The following is a 17,802-nucleotide window of genomic DNA, read 5'->3' on the forward strand; positions in this document are numbered from 1 at the left end:
GAGTGTATGACATATGGTTGCTTCTTGTGCTCTAATATTCGGTAGCAAAATATTCTTAAAATATATCTTTTCTTCGTATACCAAGTTTCCAATGACCTTCCGAAATGTCCTCACCTGTCCTGGTGCAGGCCTCGAGCCTTTAATTTTCAGTAGACTAGTCACACCTGCTGAGCACAAGAAGTTCTACAGTGCACTTTGGGCCAATAACGTGCTATTAGGCGAAAGCCAACATGCACTCACGCCAAACTCACTAGCTACACGGCATATCGCACGGGACCAATGCCCTAAAACCGCAATTCTCGTTCATCGAAATCTCACAGCCAATCAGCTCTAATTAGACTACTCCGAGGTCCGGCACACTTTCGTGCAGGTCCTCCCAAACACTCGTACGCAGACTCCGCTGTACGTTGTTCACGTCTATAGCGCGCCCAGTGACAAAAACACGCGTCTAACCATTCTACTTAGAAAAGTCTGCATGAGAGCCCGAACGGGAATGCTCCTTGTACTTGGAGACGTTAACACACTGCACGCAGAATGGGGGTACAGAACCACTTGTGGCCGCAAGGGAGCCAAGATTTGGGAGATGGTTAAAATACTGGGCCTCACTTTACTCCTCGATACCGGCCAACCCACCCGTTTCGGCAACAGCGTTACGCAAGACACTTGCCCAGATCTCACATTCACTCGTACCATCCCGGACGCCCGCTGGGAGAACCTTGGTTTGAACTTTGGTAGTGATCATTATATTGCCAAAACTGTTTATATCTTTATTTTTTCCTGTGTGACAGCCGCTGGCATGCGGCCTAATCATTGTGATTCTGGCGCGCTTATAAATTTTGTATCGGATTTGTTCATGCTCGTTGTCACGGTACGACGCCTTACCATTTTCTTTGTCACGAGCGATGCACCGAGATTTGTCACGAAGATTCCGATCACTCGCTTATGTTTCTACAATGTTCCAGGCCGTGCTAGTGGCAGTTTGCGACGTTATCTAGATCGTTCACAGTAGCCTTTAAATTGAGCGTTGACGAGTGCTACGAGCATTCTTTGTTCGACGATAGACGAGAACATTTGTTGCTATCGCTGCCACCGAGTTGCTTAGACCTTTTGCGGGCGCAAGACAGCCCAATAATGAGTTAATTTCAGTACCATCACGCTTGTGTCTTCTTTTGGTGTTTACGGCCTTGTCACCACCACGTGACAATGTTCTGAGCACCACTTTTGCTGATACACATTGTAAGGCCCCAAGCCGCACGATTATACACGTCAACTGGGACGCGTTTCGGTATGTGCGAGCGCAATGCACCCCAACCCCCTATCGATGATTTAGCCGCATGGACAGACTCCTTGCTTCAAGATGCTACCAATGCCACCTCCACGGCAACTCAGGAGGAGGAAAGCCCCATGCTCTACGCCAAAAATGCACATGTGGGCAGCTCAGCGCAGCCTCCACGCCCGTTGGCTTCGCCGTAAGTATAACAGTAACCTCAAGCTCCGTATTATCCGCTTTGAACGCGAGATCGAGGCATATTCAACCTATTTAAATCAAGAGCAATGGCATCATCTCTGCGATAACCTCCATGGGTAGATAGGATGCAAGAATTCTTGGTTCTTGCTGAAACATCTGCTAGAACCTGCCCAAACCAAATCCGCTTCATAAAAAATCTTACCCCGGTCAGACATGCTTTTCAGGGCACAAATGACGAACTTCTCAATACTCTGCGCGACAAATATATCAATACCTCTACCGATATCCCTCTCCCCTCTAGTTGAATGGGCACCCAGAACCCGGACATGAACTCTGGCATCACAGTAGCAGAGGTTTGCGCTGCTCTGAATCCCATTAAGACCGCCGAGGTCGCAGGTGTCGACCGCTTTACCAATAAAATACTCCCTAACCTCGATGATCATTCAATCGAGGCAATTACGGACCGTTTTAATCCTCACTGGCATAACGGTAATCTACCACACACATAGAAATATGTCAAAGTCATTTTCATACTTAAACCAAGCAAAATGCTGGTGCTGGGCAAGGATATCACTCATATCTTGCTTGGGCAAGGTTATGGAACATGTCATCCTTAATTGCCTTCACGCATACACTGATAAGCACAATCTTTTTCCTCCCACTATGATTGGCTTCCGCGCTAGTCTTTCTACCCAAGACGTAATGTGGCAACTCCAACATGACATACCCGACCCAGGTCCCATCCAGGCTACACGCACTATGTTAAGTCTCGACGTCAGCAAAGCATTCGACAACAAGTCGCATGACATCCATCTTAACCAACCCCTCACAAATGAGCGTCGGCACTCTCACCTTATATTATATTGCAAATTGTCTCCACAATCACACGGCTGAGCTTCATATTGGAGACCTCCGAAGTGCCAAAATTATGCTAGGCACTCATGGCACACTGCAGGGAGCAGTATTATCCTCGTTCTTCTTCAAAACAACAATGCGAGGCCTCCCGCCGCGCCTCGACGCCACACCACATGTCAAACACTCACTATATGCAGACGACATTACCATCTGGACAAACTCCGACTCGGACGGGAACATCGAGACCTCCCTTCAAATGGCAATTTACACTGTCCAGGCCTTTGTCCGAGCCATAGGTCTTTCTTGCTTGTCCACTAAATCATAATTACTGACCATCTGAAACAGCAGGGTGCGCCGGCACATCCAAGACTTACCTCCACCTGGATAAGATTCTCATACCTTCAGTCCCGATCATCCGTGTCCTCGGTGTGATGGTGCGGAATGACACCCAAAACATGGAGGATCAAACATCTCTGGCCTACAGCCCATCAAATTACCGGCCTCATTTGACGCATTGCCACTCGCCGCCGAGGCATGAAAGAAGGGGACCTTTGTAGGATAACCCAGGCTTTTCTAATTAGCCGCACTTGTTATGCCTTCCATTATTACCATCTACGCCAGAAGAATGTGGAAACAGTGGACAGCGTAATGTCTTCCCCGTATAAGGCAGCGCTAGGACTGCGCCACTATGCTAGTACACGGCGACTGCTCCGCCTGGGTGTCTACAACCCTCTTGCAGAACTCATCGAAGCACATAACATCGCCCAAATTCACCGCCTCTCACGCACCAGGTATGGTCGCCTTATACTTGACCGCCACCATATAACTCCTATCGGGGATACATATCACGCAGCTCCCCTTTCTATAGGGGTCTACAGCCGCCTCACGGTTAAACCCAATTCTAAGAATATGCTGGCTGAGTGCAACAACGCACGCCGTCGAATCAAGGCCGAAATACTTGACACCACTTACCTTGCAGACGACCACGCATGCTATGTGGATATAGCGAGACAAAGTGACAATCTATATGCCGTATGCGTAGCCACGCCACACTCGACACTTGTCACTGCTGCCACAGTTAGCGCTCCCTCTCCCACCGCGGCGGAGGAAACTGCGATCGCATTGGCCATCGCCCACCCCGCGTACGCATACAGTCCTTACTGACTCTAAACGCGCGATTCAACATTCTTCGAAAGGCCTTATCTGCACAACCGCTGCACGCACAATCCGCAGCCGCACTTCCGATCACAAAATCCACGTAGTCTTGGTACCCGCCCATGCGGGGAACCCTGGGAATGAAGGGGTCGACCGACTAGCCCGAGGACTGACAAACCGAGCGGGCGGCTCCGCGGATCCAGAGGCCTTCGTCGAGGCCCCCTTGACTTTTGCTAAAATTACTAATCTACACAGAGAACAGACGACGCTTCCCGAATTCCCATCCTGACCTTGACAGAGCGCAGGCCACCATGCTGCGTAAACTTCAAATTCTATTCTCAGCTATTCGAGCTTGGCACTGGTTGCGAATGGGGACTACGCCCCTATTTATTTATTTATTTATTTATTTATTTATTTATTTATTTATTTATTTATTTATTTATTTATTTATTTATTTATTTATTTATTTATTTATTTATTTACTGATACTTTTTGGTTACTATCACGGCCGTTGAGGCGCTACAGGTAGGAGTGGTATTTGTTTGTGCAAAAATTAGAACTAAGGAGCGATGATGATGTTGAAGAATGATGAAGCGCAGATTTGAAAGCTTTAGGTTCTGAAATAGAAACGATGCAGGCGGGCAGGTGGCTCCATTCTGAGCTGGTCTTGGGGAGGAAAGACTAGAAATACTGGTTAGCCCTGCAGTATAGAACATTAACTTTAAAACAATGGTCAATTCGCGGTAATATGTAACTCGGAGCAGTGAAAAGACTTTGTTTCAAGCATTCATTTCTGTAATATATTTTGTGGAATGTGGGAAGTCGAGAAAAATGACGCCGCACCGAAAGATATGGGAGATCTATAGATCTCTTCTCGAGTGTGACACTAGATGAACGGGAGTAGTTATTCAAAATAAAATGAGCTGAACGATTCTGGACAGATTCTGAGACATTAATAAGTGTATTGATGTTAAAATCCCACACAAAAGACGCGTATTCCATCTTATTACGAACGATCATTTTGTAGAGTAGTAGCTTTAAAGAAACCGGAGTAAGTGAAAAATTACGGCGAAGAAAGCCAAGCATGCGATTAGCGTTGTTACTTACATGTTCGATATGCGTTTTCTATGAGAGGTCACTGCTGATGTATACGCCACAATACTTATATACTGAATCAAAGTCTAAAGAAGAGCCATTAAGAACGTACGGATGTGAGTTAACCTTTTTAGGAAGTCGTGTTACTTTCATTGCTTTATATTTGGATACGTTAAGTTTCATTAGCCAAGTTTCAGACCATGCAAAAATGTTAATAATATCGCGCTGCAAAACAACAGTATCTGATGGGTTAGAAATTTCCCTATATATCACATAGTCATCAGCGACCAGCTGGATAGAAGATGCTACAAGATCAGGAAGGTCATTAATATAGATTAGAAAGAGGAGAGGTCCTAGTACAGATCCTTGAGGAACGCCCGATGTTACTGATGAAAGATTGGAGTTATGGTCATTAGCTGTCACGTATTGTGTGCTGCCCTCCAAAAAACATTCAATCCAGTGTAACACGTCAATATCTATGTTACGTTTACTAAGTTTTAGGAGTAGAAGAGGAAGAGACTTGGTGTCAAAGGCCCCAGCGAAATCTTTGAAAATGCAATCAACGACCGATGAATGATCCAAAGCTGCAAAAAAATCATTAGTAAATGCTATTAATTGTGTTTCGCAGGAATGATTACGTCGAAAACCATGTTGATTGACTAGAAAAAGAATTGGACTCAAGACGTTTTACAAGGCAGAATAGATAGCATGTTCAAGTAATTTGTATGGTATAAACGTTATTCATATTGGTCTGTAATTTAAAGGGCGTTGAACATCACCAGACTTGTGCCCCGCAACCACCTTGCCCACCTTCCAGTCGTCAGGGAGTGTGCCGGACTGCAATGATTGATTAAAACGTTCTGCCAACATAAGTGAAGAATATGTGACAGTGTTTTTCAATAACTTGTTGCTGATACCGTCAACGCCTGCAGATGATGACACTTTAGCATTATCAATAAGTTTAGAAATGCCCTCCCACTCAATGGTGATAGCATCCATCAATGACAAATGTGAGGAAGATAGGTTAGGAAGGTTAACCGGCGTAGCTCTCATGAAACATGAAGAAAACGCATGATTAAATAACGTGCAACATTGGTTCGATGGGACGAGATCACCTCGGATATTTTTCAGTACAATAGCTTTTTTTTTTCGGATTCACGTCAAGAACAGTCCAGAACTTATGCGGGTTAGTGGTCAGTAATCTAGGCAAGGTATCTTGAAAAAATTTGCGTTTCGCACTAGATAAAGCATTATTAAACTGCGATGATACAGCACGATACGCATTCCATCTATCCCTAGAAACCAGTTATAATGGAGTGAACGTTCCCAAAATCCGGGAAAAAACGCGTCAGCAAATTGTTCTAGTTCAATGCTAATTGCAGACTAATTATCTGTTTTGTAATCCTGAGTTATTTTATGATGTTTCACTAGGTGAGGAGAGCGAAACGGTATAGTGAAAGTGATAACTAAATCATCACTTAGTCCTGGTAGAAGTGTGAGAGATGAAACAGAATCAGGGCAGGTTGTTAAAACAAGGTCTAAAATGTTGGCAGTTGATGCTGTAACGCGAGTTGGCTGTTTTACAAGCTGCGAAAAGTTGAACGTTAAGCATAAGTTGATGAAGGCTAGTGATTCTGATGAAGGGGAAATAACCGTAGGGCCGGCTTTCATCCACAATATGGCAGGGAAATTAATGTCGCCAAAAAAAAATTGTCGTTTTTGGAACCCTCACAATGATTTTGTTAATGCAGTCATAAAGGTCATCACAAAAACGTCTTGACGATTGCGGCGGCCGGTAACACACACAAAAAACAGTCTCTTTATGGTTTATCTTTATACACTTACAAATAAATCAAGCTTCGATGGTATGAAGACATACGAAAAATCATCCGCACCCGCTATCAAAATTCCGCCACCAGAGCACCCGAGACTGTATAAACAGTGCAGTGCCGCTCACAATCAAACAGTTCAGAATTATTAACTCTGCTTGGCAACCAAGTTTCTGTTAAAATAATCACGTCGGCTGCTGACGTGTCTATCAGGGACAATGAAGCATCGCGTTTATTGAAAAGGCTTCTTATATTTGGGAAAATGAATCTGACATTACTTGTACAGTCTACGTCAAAGGCCACTGACCCCTAAGGGCCAATAACTGGCGAGTTGGAAGAGGCTGCTGTATCATGGGCATCTGTGGATGCTGTCAGAGCGGACTCGACTTCGCACACACGATCAGTTTGCGAACAATAAACGTAGCATTTTCTGTTCACGTATAGTTTGTTATAACGTAAGTCCTAAAACGAGCCGGTGCTTTTTCCAAATTCTGTATGCTTTTTCCGGGATTGTCTAGTCACTTTACAGAAATCTCTTGGACAGAGATGTGGCGGTTTTTTAGTTTCGACTTCTTCGATAGGATGTGGTCCTTTGTCTTGGGCGAAAGAAACTTAACATTTATCGAACGGGTTTTGGCTGCTAGGAATGGCCCTAATCTATGTGCGCGGGATATTGCCTCATGACTCAGTTGCAAAGAGAATATCAGTCAAGAATGAACGTACTTTTGTTCGGTTTGGGCCCAACTCTCATCTGGTTCATCTTCAAATCAATAGAAAATTAAATTATCTCGGCGTGACCGATCTTCATACTCATCGGAACGAGACTGGATCGTGGATGTCTGATCTTGAACAGCTTCAGTGACCACGCGGTTAAGTTCCGCAATATTGGGAAGCCCTTCCAGCGAGTCCACTCTGGTCTCAAGTGCTGCTAGCCTCGCGGTAATATTGGAAACACGTTCCTCGAGAATTTTTTGACTGGCTTTCACCTCAATAAAAGTCAACATTACTTCTGCGTGACGTGATTCCATTGTATTTGCCAAGGATTTTATGGCTGCTAAAATTGTCACCATCATTCACCGGAGAGCCGAGGTTGAGTTCAACGCTACCCGACATCAAAAGTAACGTAGCTAAATCCACACATTCAGCAACAAATTATGACAATATTTGTGAGCATGGGATGAGCCAGAAAACACCTATTGTTCGTGCGTTTAGAATAAAGGGGATAACAGTGACTAACATGGGTAATGAAAACGAACGGTTTAAGCGACGTCTGCATCCTTGCCGCTCTCCCACGCCCACTGGTGTGCGCGCTTGAGAACAGGTAATTCAAAGGTAGTGTCGCCGCTGTCACTGTTGATGCGGTTATCTTGTACTGCCAGAGCCCTGGTGTTGCTCCAACGATGGGGGGCGGTGAAACGACAACTGGTATTCCACAGGCTGCTGGGGCAGAGTAAGGGCTTTCGTCGATGGATAGCAGTGTCGGCGTTTCCAAGGGCACTTGAAGAAAGGCAGCATACCACGGGGAGGGGACGACCAGCAATTGGGTAATGAAAACGAACGGTTTAAGCAACGTCTGCATCATTGCTGCTCTCCTAAGCCCACCCAATTGTGACTGTGCAGTAAAGGCCACTTGGCACACACCGTTTGGGGATGTAGGGGAAGACCCCCACCCCTCTTACTCTACTGCCAGCTCCCTCCGAAGAGAGCTGAGACCATCTTCTTACGTGCTCAGACAAGAAGACGCAGCTGGCGCTTGTCTCGTGTGCCCAGAGCGTCGCCCCACCAGGGGGCCACGCCAGGCAGACATGCTTTATTAATAATAATAATATCTATAATATTAATAATAATATAAAATGGTTCACAGGAGGGGAAAGGCGCACTATCGGTCACACTTGCTCTTTGAACACCTGCTCCGCGCCGTAAGGGAAGGGATGAAGTGGGAGTGAAAATGGAAAGAAAGAGGAGGAGCTGTAGTGGAGGGCTACCCTGATAAAATAGTTATTCAATCAATCGACCACCTGGGGATCTTTAACATACGCTGGCATCGTACAGCACATGGACGCCTCTTCGTTTCGCCTCCATCGAAACGCAGCCTCCGAGGTCGGGTTCGAACCCGGGTACTCCGGCACAGTAGTCGGGTCTCTTACCACTGTTGTTGTTGTGGCTGTAGGAAGACGGGGAAAAAAAATTGGAGGACGCTTAAGCTTCGCCTTCAAGAGTGGAACGCGATAGCGAAAACTTTTAAACGCAAGGGTATTGGGGCATCCTCGCATCGGTACCCGCGCGGCCCGAAGGGAAGAAGCGGGTGAGCGAAGATAGTGATCTAACGAAAGGAAAGACGCTTAATTCTACAATCTGTGAGGGTGCACGGCGAAACGTCAAGGGCGAGTGGCGCGCCACGTGTCGCGGCAGCGCCGCACATTGCGAGGAGGGGTTCTTCTGTGTTTGCCGCAAGATGGCTCCGCATGTGCGCAGAGCGCAGAAGAAATGTAGCGGAAACGTACTTCGCTACTCGTGTAACTGCGACTTCTGTAAGTAACATGCTCATAATTACCGATATACACCGCAGTATAACGTTCTACGGCACGTTTCTAAGGCAACACCGCATTCACTTGAAGCGCTTTTGTACCGCTTTCAAGCATCGAACTCGTGGCTGAGTGACATTCTGCTTCCGGCCACGCCAGTGAACGGACGCAGGATGCAGGCCTCCGCAGGAGCGGCTTCAGCGGCCATGTCGGGCCGCGGTAACAGGGCTATGGAACAGAATAATGGCTACCAGGTTGTTCTGCCAAGTCTTCCAACAGGGCGTTTTGTGTTAAACACAGTTTTTTTGCACGCGGATATCAGGGCCCGCCCGTACCGGGTGGAAGATTTCCGAGACGCGTTGGCTCAGCGTTCGCTGCTCCCTGACGTTATCGCCATGGGGGCGTATCGCATGAGACACGTCTGGGCCATCACTATGAAAGACGCGGATGCTGTGAAGAAGATTGCAGGAGTGGGTGAGTTGTGTGTGAAGCAACGTCGCTGCCTCGTTATTGATCCCGCTAACCAGGATGTGAGGCTGAAGCTCCACTGGTTGCTTCACAACGTTCCGGATGAAGATGTGCGTGTGGCCTTCGCGCCGTATGGAAAGGTTTCCGAAGTGGCCAGGGAGCGCTGGCGCGTGCATGGCATATCGGATAAGGGTTCAACTAGCAGGTTGTCACCTTGAAGATGAAAGTGGGGGTCAAACTGGACGACTTGCCGCACCAGCTGAACGTCGGCGGTGAGTTGGCGCTCGTCGTAGTACCTGGAAGGCCTCCGTTATGTCTCCGGTGTCGAAGTACCGGCCATATTCGCCGAGAGTGTAAGGTTCCGCGTTGTGGAGCATGCCGTCGTTTTGGCCACGAAGAAGGGCAGTGTTCTCGCAGCTACGCAAGCATCGCTGGACCTGGGAACAGCGAAGATTTTTCCGAGCATCTGATGGATGAGGCGGACGCGGAAGAGGCAGCCAAAACAACCGGGCAACCGGCAAGGAATGATGGGCCTGTGTTGACCCCTTTGACAATGAGGAGGACGTCCACGGCCGTTGCGACAGCGGATTCTGCACCAGTGGAGAATGGTTCCCAACTGGACGCAAGTAACAGCGTGGCGGACGCCAGATAACCTGTGCTCGAAAGCCAAGCAGCGCGGAGTCTCCCAACTCCGAAGTTATGGACTTCAACGCAGGAGTAAGCGGCCTACCCGTTGGGAAGCGGCCCCATGATGAGAGCGCCGGTGAGGATCTGCAGCCTGGTGGTGGCAGTGACGAGCCGCCATCGAAAGCACCGGGGGTTCGACGTTCGACGCTGAGGCCTCGGATGAACGTTTCGTCCGAGACGCGGCAGGCGGGGAAACCGCCTCCGTAGTTTGGACGTGACCTAATGCATGTGAGTGCAGGGGGTGCGTCAGCCGTCATAGCCTGTTTTCGGCTTTGGCTCTTTGACTGTGTTCATGGAAGGTGGCAAGTGCGGGGGTCAGGCACGCCTCAGTACGCATTCAGACATCCCTTTGGGAGGCCGGATACGAGCACGTACGCTTTGGAACCTCGGACAAGCAGAGCAACATGGACGATTGAGGTAGGCATCGCATGGATCGGCCGCCTTTTTCTCTAGATGAATAGCAATTAAGCTAGATGTCCCATTACGTGTAGCAACCTTGAATTTTAGAGGGCTTGGAGCCCGAAGGCGGCAATGCCAGTTGAATCGCCTGCTGCAAGATAATGAAGACTTATTAGCCGTTCAAGAGTCGAAGATAGAATCTCAGGACCATGCAGATCGCATGGTGTCTGTTTTCCATGCAAACTTTGATGTGTGTGTTTGTCACTCTGTGGGGGCACCAAGCGGATGCCTTCTTTTCATTCGCAATACTTTGGGTATAAGCGTACACTGCGTATTTGCATGCGAAAGTGGCCGACTCTTGGTTGTTGACTTTTTGTTCTCAAATTTATTTTGGCGTGCTGTCTGTATGTACGCCCCAATGTTGAAAGTGATCGTCAAAACTTCTTTTATTCAGTCGAGCCGTACTTGAAATGTGACAAAATTTCGCTTGTATTGGGCGATTTTAACTGTGTGTGTGCTGCTACTGATCGAGTGAAGATTAGACCAGTGAAAGACAAGAGCCTGAACTGTTGAATGTATTGGTGCATGACTATTGCTTGGAAGACATTGGAAATGTGTTTTCTGCTGGAACCCGTCCGGAATACACGCACTTTCAACGCGATAGTCATGCGAGACTAGACAGGCTGTATGTATCTATTGATCTCGTTCCAATCTGTACCGACTATAATGTAAAACCTATTTCGTTTAGTGATCATTGCCTTGTTAGTGCGACTTTTGGAATGAAGGTTGAGAAATCTGTTTTCAACTGGTATCTATGGAAACTGAACGAAAAAATTTTGGAGGACGAAGAGTTTGTTAAGGCAATCACGAACGATTTGGAATGTTTGCTTAAGGTGCATGAAGAAAGCCATGCAGATAAATGGGAAAGATTTAAAGAGCAGGTGAAGATAAAAGCAATAGAAAAGAGCAGTGTTATTCCGCACAAACAGAAAGAAACAGAAAAGGAACTTCATGGACAACTTGAGTGCCTGTTGTGCATGGAAAGCTGTGCGCCAGGAAAGTTCACGAAGCAAATAAGAGATGTGAAATCTCATTTAGAAAGAATCGACGCTGAGAAGTACAGAGCCGCGGTTATACGTGCAAGAAGCGATAAACTGTGGGCTGGCGAGGCGCCGACAAAGCGAGCGCAATCAGATGAAAAAAGGTATGCTTGCCAGAAGGAAATCAGGCAAATAAGACATGAAGGGCAGATTACAAACGATGCTAAAGATATAAAGTGTGCGATTCTGAAACATTTTGCTGAGCGTCTGAGTAATACGCGCGAACATAGTGAAGGGTTTCCAAAAGAATATTTACGGCTAATGCCAACGCTCGAAGATCATGTGAAAGAGAGCCTTGAAATGCCTATTACATTGCAAGAGATAGAAAGGGCCATAGATGACCTCCCATGTGGGAAAGCCCCTGGACCAGATGGGCTGAGCGCCTCCTTTTACAAAGCATTTAAAAACCATGTTTCCAGCCTTATGTTGGAAGTGATAAGAGAAGCCTACGAACGCAAACAAGTGCCATTATCATTTACTACGTCACACATCGTACTTATTCCAAAAACTGATGATCCGAAGAAACGCCTGTTGGTGAAGTCCTATAGGCTAATAAGCCTGACAAATGTTGATTACAAAATCTTCATGAAGGTTTTAGCGAAGAGATTGCAGAGTGTAGTAGCCAAATTAGTCGGACCGCACCAAACGTGCGGCATAAGAGGTCGCAGCATCGCCACAAATATACATGCGGCACGAACCGTACTGGAATGTGTAGACACGCTTGGAAGTCAGGCTGCCATGATTCAGCTGGATTTGGAAAAAGTGTTCGATCGCGTATCACACGACATCCTTTTCTCCATTCTAGAGCATTGTAACCTGGGCTCGGTAATCGTGGAGAGAGTGAGAATGGCGTACGCAAACTGCTCGACGCGCATTATAGTGAATGGCGATCTCACTGACAGTCTCGCAGTGCGTTCTTCGGTGAGGCAAGGATGCCCACTCTCTCCTCTGCTTTTTGCAGCCTATCTCGAGCCATTATGCTTGGCCATTCTCAATAATGAATGCATCTCGAGTTTCAAGCTTCAATCGGCGCATGTGAAGCTACTTGCATACATGGACGACATTGCAGTATTTTGTGAAAACAGAGAGAGCATTTGTGAATTGGTTAACGTTGTTGAAAAGTTTTGTGACCAGACTGGATGTCGGGTTAACTGGGAAAAAAGCTCCGGATTTTGGCACGGCTTATGGGATGCTGAACCGGCTTCTTTCTCCCGATTGCAATGGTCTTCCGTGCCAATGCAGTATCTGGGTGTGCCCCTACAATGTTATCGCGATCCTAGCTTACATTGGAAGGAAGAAACAAATAGAGTGCGAGAGAAAGCGGAAGCATGGCAGGGAAGGCAACTGTCAATCTTTTCACGCGCGTTCATCTGCAATGTTTTTTTTATTTCAAAGATATGGTATGTAATGAATGTTCTATGTGCGTCACGAACTGCCATTCAAAAAATTCGTGTGTTTGCGGTTTTTCGTTGGACTTCGACCTGGGAAAAGACGAGGCGAACGAATTTATTTTTTTCTTTAAAAAGCGGAGGAGTCGGTTTGATTCATTTCTTTCTGCGCCAAGTGGTATCGTGGTTTTTTTTTTCTTCGCGACCAAAATGACACCTTTTTAAGAACAGTCATGCAAGTGCGGCTGCAAAGGCTGTTACCCGGATTTGTTGTCTCCTCAAGTGAAAACATGCGTGGTGCTGTCACAGGATATTTGCGCGAGGTAGTTCTCTCTTACAAGTTGTTAGAAGTGCGTTTTTCCCGGGAATATTTGTACAGTGTTGGCAAGAAAAAGCTGTATAAGGACCTAGTGGAAATAATGCTGCCGGCACCTTTGTATCGAGAGCCCTACCGTGGAGGCCCAGGGCAGGATATTTTAAAACGAGTGAAGAGGATGCCAGTTCGACCAGCTGCCAAAACGTTCTTTTTTAAGTTGCACTCGAACACTCTACCCGTCAAAACCTGGCTTCACGAAAAAGGAATCTATGTCCCTTGGACGACAAACTGCCTGCTTTGCAAGAAGCCAGAGACAATCGAACACATATTCTTAGACTGCTGGGATGCAGTATTTCATTGGGACGTGCTACAAAGAACAATCAAAAAAGAGCTACCACTGAACCCTTATGGCATCCGGTTTTTACCGGTGGAGAACGAAGACGTACCCTATGATTTAATAATGCTTCTGGGCCTCCACAGCTTGTGGAAAACACGGATGCAAGTAAGGCATGAAGATATTAACATTCGCAGTGTACGTGAAAATTTTGTTGAAAGTGCTGTTTATCTACGGGAATGTATCCGCGCGCTCCCCGACCCACCACAGTGGGCAGAAGTTCTGGATGACCTGGTAAAATTGAAGAAATTTTAACCTCACACGTGTCAGCTCAAGGGCAGCTGAAGTGTTTTATTAAGTGTGACAATTTGTTGTTCATGTATACCTCGGAAATAAAGAAAAAAAAAATCGTGGCTGAGTGGTAGCGTCTCCGTCTCACACTCCGGAGACCCTGGTTCGATTCCCACCTAGCCCATCTTGGAAGTTGCTTTTTATTTATGAAGTGCATGCCGGGATTTATCGCTCACGGCCAACGCCGCCGACGCCGACGACACCGGCTTTTCTGCGACACGAGCTCCATAACGCTATCGCGTTAAAATGCACGGGCTAACTACTGGCTCTGTAGCTGAGCCACCTCCGCTGCCTCGTGCGGACAGAAGAGATTGACTTTTTATTAATTTATAGGAAGGGAAAGGCGCGGTAACTGTGTCACTTGTTTTTTGTGGACTCCTCAACTGCGCCGTAAGGGAAGGGAGGAAGGGGGAAGTGAAAGGGCAAAGAGAAAGAGAGGCCGTAGTGGAGGGCTACGGAGTAATTTCGACCACCTGAGGGTCTTAAACATGCGCTGACATCGCACAGCACAAGGATGCCTATTCGTTTTGCCTCCATCGAAACGCAGCCGCCGAGGTCGGGTTCGAACCCGGGTACTCCGGCACAGTAGTCGGGCGTCTTACCACTGCACCCCCCCGGCGGGGCTCGAACCCGACCTGAAAATAGACAAGAAAGAAAAGAAAAGAGAGAGAAAGAAACGCGCCACAACAGCAGCCGTCGTGTCCACCACCATCGAACCGGTGGCGGGTGCAATGACGGCCTACAACAGATAAACATTCAGTGAGTGGCTAGCCCCCACCGCAAGCGGCGTTGACCTACCCTCTCAGCCCCGTAGGGCCAGGAACAAACAGCCTATCACTGCACCACCCGGTGGGGACACCACCTCCGCTGCCTCGTGCGGGGCAGATAGGTCAGTGCGGGGGCTAGCCTGCCACCGACTTTTTATCTGTTGTAGGTGGTGGTGGTGGTGACAAATGTTTATTGATAAAAAAGGGGTGGGTGTATGCATCGGCCGGATCTATGAACATTCAGCCCTTACAGATACTGGGTGGAGTCCCTAGTACGGGACCCCAGTGGCGTCGGCCGCTGCCCGGGCGCGCTCGACCAAGACCTTTTGGGCCTCCTGCAGGTCATAGCAGCCGAGCAGAGTCGCCTCCCAGTCCTCCCGAGTGGGGTTGAGGTGAGGAGGAATAGCTGGGTTGGATGGGCAAGCCCACGCCATGTGGTAGATGTCCGAAGACTTCACACAGTGCGGACAACTGCCCGTGAATTAGGGATTAAAATGTTTAGTGCTGCCGGGCACAGCAGAGTGTTGGTATAAAGACGGAGTAGGAGCCGCTCCTCCGTCTTAGATAGACCTTTACTCGGGCGAGGGTAAAGGCTATGACAAGATTGATAATAAAGAGCAATGTCTTTAAAAGAATACGTGGGTTCGAATTCGAGATCCTGATCTAGAGGGTCGAGATAGTAAGCCCGGAAAGAGAGCGCGCGGGCGGGGGCGTCGGCTGCCTCATTCCCCTCGAGACCCATATGACCAGGAGCCCATACTATTTTCTGGTAAGCGGGGTCCCCGGTGTAGGTGCAATTTTGAAGTAGTCAGTAGGCTAAGTATGGCGCCCAGCCTTGCTCGACGTTCCAACAGGCCCCTCGCGAGTCGAAGATAATTGTTTTACAATCAGTGTGGGTAGCTGCCATAGCAATGGCGACCTCCTCCGCGTGGGTTATGTCACGGGCGCGAGCTGTAAGCCCGTTAACAGTTTTAGACTGGTGGACCACTGCGGCCGTGTACCATCCCCCATGGTAAGTGTACCCGTAGTAAATGCCGGGTTTCGACCCATAATGGCGGCCCAGGGCTTCCGCCCGCGCCAGGCGCCGGCCATTGTGGTCTTCACGTGTCATGTTTTTAGGGAGAGGGCGTACGTGGAGGCCGCATCTCCACTCGAAAGGGAGGCGTACACGATCTTCCATAAGGGTGGTATGTTGGATGTGTAGCCGGGCAAGGAGGCGGCGACCCGACAGAGTCTTAGAAAGACGTGTGTATTGGTTGGTTAAGTGAGCCTCTCGGATCTCCCGGAACGTATTCACCATGCCCGGGCACAGTAGACGCTAGTTGGATGTGTTCACGAAGAGATCGAGGTAGCCGTCATTACACCCGCCACCGCTTCGGTGGTGGCCGACGGCTGTTGTTGCGACGTACGTCTTTCTCTCCCTCTTCTTTTTCTTCTCTATTTTCTCTTCTGTTTGCACGAGGCAGCGGAGGTGGCTAAGCTAGAGAGCCAGTAGCAGGCCCGTGCATCTTCTTTTCCTTCTTCCTACAGCCACAACAACAACAGAAGAGAAAATAGAGAAGAAAGAAATCTCTATTTTCTCACCTCCGCTGCCTCGTGAGGAAAGAAGAGGGAGACAGACGCGCGCCGCAACAGCCATCGTCCATCACGTAAGCAATGGCGGGTGCAATGACGGCCTACAACAAATAAAAATTCGGTGGCAGGCTAGCCCCCGCCGCAAGCGGTGCCGACCCACCATTCCCAGCCCAGTAGGGCCAGGAACAGCCACCCTTAATCCCCTGCATTGTACATGTGTCCGCGGGGAATTGTGACAGACGCGGCGTCTTTTCTATCCTGTAAATCAATTTCAAACGCCGCTGATGCCTACTGTACTAACGCCTCCCAGACATCTGAGTCTCTTTCTGTTTACTGTGTAGAGCTGCTTTCGAGGAAGCGGCAAATGAAAAGGCGCACAGACGTCTGGATTGGACGGTTGGCGGGGTCAGCTTCGTATATGCATGTGATGTGATAACTTTATTTTTCCATCAGATGAGGAGGCCCCCAATCCCCGCCCCACGCACGTAAGCCTAAGGGCCGGAGCCGAGGCCTCCGTGATCAGAAGCCGGCAAAGAGGTCTTGGCTCTTCGCGGCCTCTTCCGCCAGGCGGATTGCTTCTTGCTGTGGAGCAGGGACCTTGCTCCGCAGCAGGGCTTCCCAGGCTTCTTTATAATTGTTTTAGCCCCTGGGGAGCCAGCAAATTCTCTGATTATATGGTCGAGGGTCCTTCTCTAACTACTGTGCTTGCATTTATCGTTTTTTCTATGGTCCATCTGGACATAATATGCCCAGACCGGTTTACAAAGTTCCCAGCTTGCAGGCGCCGCCATGCGACTGCCTCCCTATTACCCGATGGTGGCCGCAGTCTCCTGCTTAGCCTGTAATTCTGAAGAACCTCCGTACAATTTAGCGGACGTTCGTCCATGTTCCGGCAGTCGGACGGCTCTAAAGTTACCTGGAAGTAGAGAGCTAGGGTTAACTCGTGGGTTGCTTCGTTGCAAGGAACAGACGTGTGTTCAGGGGTCCAAATAAGGCGATTGTTCCTGTTTAGTCGTCTACTGGCAAGAATCCTTGCCGCATCCGGCGAGACCCTACCCTTTCCAAAATTCCAAATAGCCGTTTTGCTATCGCTGACTATGAAATAGGCTTGCGTTCCGACGCAAGCGAGCGCTATTGCAATTTCCTCAGCCGTTTCGGCGTAGCGGTTTCTGATGATAGCGGTTGATACTGGCGCACCTCGACCGTCTGCCACCGAGGCAACCGCCGCCTCCGTTTTGCCACTTGCCGCATCCACTACGCAACCGACTTGCTGCCCATCGAATCAAAGCGTCTGATTAGTGCTTCTGCTCTCTTCTCTGTGTTGAATATGGGATGCTTGTTACGAAGGAGGGGAGGTATGATTATATTTTCTCGGCAGTCCCTGTTGAATCCTTTAATTTTCTCATAGTCCCCTATCTGTCTGCAGGCTTACCATTTCGTGTATAGTTCTGGCCGTGGTCATTCGACTTCCACGGGCCCCTGCTATTTCG

At 48.3% G+C, this 17,802-nt stretch overlaps 1 pseudogene; it reads left to right on the forward strand.

Annotated features, from left to right (window-relative positions):
- Nucleotides 1–9,100: 9,100 nt before the first annotated feature.
- On the forward strand, nt 9,101–10,206 carry LOC146174543 (uncharacterized; annotated as a pseudogene).
- Nucleotides 10,207–17,802: the final 7,596 nt, after the last annotated feature.

The sequence above is a fragment of the Amblyomma maculatum genome, chromosome 11 (assembly GCF_055883805.1).
Source record: "Amblyomma maculatum isolate TAMU_Amacu chromosome 11, ASM5588380v1, whole genome shotgun sequence".
Classification (NCBI taxonomy): domain Eukaryota; kingdom Metazoa; phylum Arthropoda; class Arachnida; order Ixodida; family Ixodidae; genus Amblyomma; species Amblyomma maculatum.